Source organism: Nicotiana attenuata, unplaced genomic scaffold (assembly GCF_001879085.1).
Source record: "Nicotiana attenuata strain UT unplaced genomic scaffold, NIATTr2, whole genome shotgun sequence".
Lineage (NCBI taxonomy): Eukaryota > Viridiplantae > Streptophyta > Magnoliopsida > Solanales > Solanaceae > Nicotiana > Nicotiana attenuata.
In genome coordinates, this window is record NW_017672020.1 from 126,232 (window position 1) to 130,570 (window position 4,339).

The following is a 4,339-nucleotide window of genomic DNA, read 5'->3' on the forward strand; positions in this document are numbered from 1 at the left end:
TAGTATTTAAATGATAACTGTGAAATTTGGTAAAAAATGGAGTTTATTTGATGTGAGTTGGACTTCCGATTGAAGAGCTATGAACTTTGAGTGTTCTTGATGAAAATATTGAGTTTTGAGGTTTAATTCATGGTTTTACATGTTATTTTGATGATGTGATCGCACGAGTAGGTCCATATGATGTTTTTGAGTTAGTATGCATGTTTGGTTTGAAGTCCCGAGGGCTCGGGTGAGTTTCGGGTAGGTTCCGGGATGTTTTAGGCTTAAAACATAGCTGTTGCAGGTTCAGAGAAGTGCAAATCTCTGAACCCACCAGTGCGGTCCGCAAAGATTTTGTGCTGACCGCGGTGGGGGGCTTTGCGTCCGCACTTGATTTTGTGCGGTCCGCGGTGAGGAAGAATCCGCAAGGTCACTGGTCTGACTTCGGAAGCCTATATCTTTTTATCTACAAGGAATTTTGAGGTGATTCAAAAAGAAAGTTGTATCCCTTCGTGTCTAGTTTCCAGAAAGGTAAAGAAATCACAATTTGGACATCTGTAGAGAAAGTTATGGCCAAAATACTAAAGCATGTCACTGCAGTCAACATTGTGAGCTCCGCGGCCGCACTCGATTTTGTGCGGTCCGCACAGAAGGTCTGAGATGGGTATATTTAGACAGGATTTTCAGTTATTTTTCATTTTTCGAAACCCCAAAAACATAAGAGGCGGTTTTTCAAACAACCTTTCTTCTCCAAAACATTAGTAAGTGATTTCTAACTCCTTTTCTTTACTCCTTAACTTCTTTTTCAAGATTTCATCCTAGAATCTAGGGTTTTCATGGTGGAATTGGGAATTTTGGGTAAAACCTAAGAATATAGAAATTTAGGAATTTAGACCTCAAATTGAGATCGGATTCCAAAACCAATTATATATCTGGGCTCGGGGGTGAATGCGTAATCGGGTTTTGGTCTGAAATTTGGGTTTGGACCAAGCGGGCCCGGGGTCGATTTTTGACTTTTTGGGAAAAACTTTAGAAAACTTGTTTCCATGCATTAGAATTGATTCATTTAGCATTTATTGATATAACTAAGTAACTTGTGGCTAGATACGAGCGAATTGGCAGTGGAATCAAGAGGGAAAGCGATAGTTGAGGCTTGAACTGTGTTCGAGGCATCGAGGTAAGTGTTTGGTCTAACCTTAGCTTGAGGGATTAGGAGTTGTGTCCTATTTGCTATGTGTTATTTGTTGAGTACGACGTATAGGCATGGTGACGAGTATCTATATGTTGGTGTCAAGCATGCCCGTGAGTCTTATACTACGACTAATGTGACTCCGTTTGTATTGTTCATACCTTATGTGATGATTTCTATTGTTGAGCAAGGCTTGTGGAAGTAATATTGGTATTTGAATATTGAAGAGCGTTGGCTCAAGTTGTAAAATGAACTGTGGAAGTGTAATTGGCAATTGAACCTTATAGAGCATTGGCTCAAGTTGTGAAGTGAGTTGTGAAGTAAATGTGGAAAGGAAAAGAGAAGAGGGTTATTATATTGTCTCCCTCGCCGCGATGTTGTTGCTTTTAAATGCTATCTCCCTTCCAGAGATGTTGATGTTTTTGATATTGTTCCCTCGCTGGGATTTGATTGTTGTAATATTGTTCCCTTGCCGGGATTTTATTGTGATTTCATTTATTTCCTTGCCCTTATTTCTTGTGATTATTTTTTGGGTGAGGAAGAGTGTAGTATCAGCACAACCGACCCCATGTGCTGGTAAGTGTCTAGCCTAACCCCGGCGAAGTAGTGACGAGGCTAGGACAAGACTGCCAACTAAACATGTGCGAGTTAAAGCATATATATATATAGCAAGTAATAATAAAGGAAACAGGCAGTTAAAGGTGGAAAGGGGACATGTTGTGGGGGAATATCATTTACCAACAGTAATGCAGGAGAAAAGCATAAAGAACAATTTAAAATTCGCAGCAGAAAGAATAAGGAAACAGTAACAAATCAATATCCACTTTTATCATTTATTGTTACGGCGCGCAACCCGATCCAAATCATATATCACTATTGCGGCGTGCAACCCAATTCAAATATAATATTGTTGCGGCGTGCAACCCAATCCCAATATAATATTGTTGCGGCGTGCAACCCAATCCAATTATAATATTGTTGCGACGTGCAATCCGATCCAAATATAATATTGTTGCGGCGTGCAACCCGATCCAAATATATTATTGTTGCGGCGTGCAACCCGATCCAAATGTAATATTATTGCGGCGTGCAACCCGATCCCAATATACAATTCAACACCAATCACAAAAGAGCCCAGACAAGGAAACAATAAGGGAACGACAATATCCTGGCAAGGGATTCAATAACATCATAATAAAATCAAGTAACAACAGGAAATCAGTAAATAAACATAAGGGATAACATAACTCAATTATCAGCAAGATTCAGGAAAATCAAGAACAAGTGCACGGCATCACCCTTCGTACTTTAACACTCTCTTACCAAAACAATGCATGGCATCACCCTTCGTGCTTTAACACTCTTCCTCACCCAAACAATAATCACAAGAAATAAGGGCAAGGAAATAAATAAAATCACAATAAAATCCCGGCAAGGGAACAATATTACAACAATCAAATCCTAGCGAGGGAACAATATCAAAAACATCAACATCCCGGCAAGGGAGATAGCATTTAAAAGCAACAACATCCCCGCGAGAGAGACAATATAATTACCCTCTTCTCTTTTCCTTTTCACATTTACTTCACAACTCACTTCACAACTTGAGCCAATGCTCTATAAGGTTCAATTGCCAATTATACTTCCACAGTTTATTTTACAACTTGAGCCAACGCTCTTCAATATTCAAATACCAATATTACTTCCACAAGCCTTTCTCAACAATAGAAATCATCACATAAGGCATGAACAATACAAACAGAGTCACATTAGTCGTAGTATAAGACTCACGGGCATGCTTGACACCAACGTATAGATACTCGTCATCATGCCTATACGTCGTACTCAACAAATAACACATAGCAAATAGGACACAACTCCTAATCCCTCAAGCTAAGGTTAGACTAAACACTTACCTCGATGCCTCGAACAAAGTTCAAGCCTCAACTATCGCTTTCCCTCTTGATTCTACCGCCAATTCGCTCGTATCTAGCCACAAATTACTTAGTTATATCAATAAATGCTAAATGAATCAATTCTAATGCATGGAAATAAGTTTTCTAAAGTTTTTCCCAAAAAGTCAAAAATCGACCCCTGGCCCGCTTGGTCCAAACCCGAAATTCGGACCAAAACCCGATTACCCATTCACCCCCGAGCCCGGATATATAATTGGTTTTGGAATCCGACCTCAATTTGAGGTCTAAATTCCCAAATTTCTATATTCTTAGGTTTTACCCAAAATTCTCAATTCCACCATGAAAACCCTAGATTCTAGGATGAAATCTTGTAAAAAGAAGTTAAGGAGTAAAGAAAAGGAGTTATAAATCACTTACTAATGTTTTGGAGAAGAAAGGTTGTTTGAAAAATCGCCTCTTATGTTTTTGGGGTTTTGAAAAATGAAAAATAACTGAAAATCCCGTCTAAATATACCCATCTCAGACCCTCTGTGCGGACCACACAAAATCGAGTGCGGCCGCGGAGCTCACAATGTTGACTGCAGTGACATGCTTTTGTACTTTGGCCATAAGTTTCTCTAAAAATGTCCAAATTATGATTTCTTTACTTTTCTGGAAACTAGACACGAAGGGCTATAACTTTCGTTTTTGAATCATCTCAAAATGCCTTGTAAATCAAAAGATATAGGCTTCCGAAGTCAGACCAGTGAACTTGTGGATTCTTCCTCACCGCGGACAGTACAAAATCGAGTGCGGCCGCAAAGCCCCCCACCGCGGTCAGCACAAAATCTTTGCGGACCGCACTGGTGGGTTCAGAGATTTGCACTTCTCTGAACCTGCAACAGCTATGTTTTAAGCCTAAAATATCCCGGAACCTACCCGAAACTCACCCGAGCCCTCGGGACTTCAAACCAAACGTGCATACTAACTCAAAAACATCATTTGGACCTACTCGTGCGATCACATCATCAAAATAACATGTAAAACCATGAATTAAACCTCAAAACTCAACATTTTCATCAAGAACACTCAAAGTTCATAGCTCTTCAACCGGAAGTCCAACTCACATCAAATAAACTCCATTTTTCATCAAATTTCACAGTTATCATTTAAATACTATAACAAGTTTGTACCGGGCTCCGGAACCAAAATACGGGCCCGATACCAATGGTTTCAAACATTAATTCTTTTCTTCATTTCTGAGATAATTCAGCAA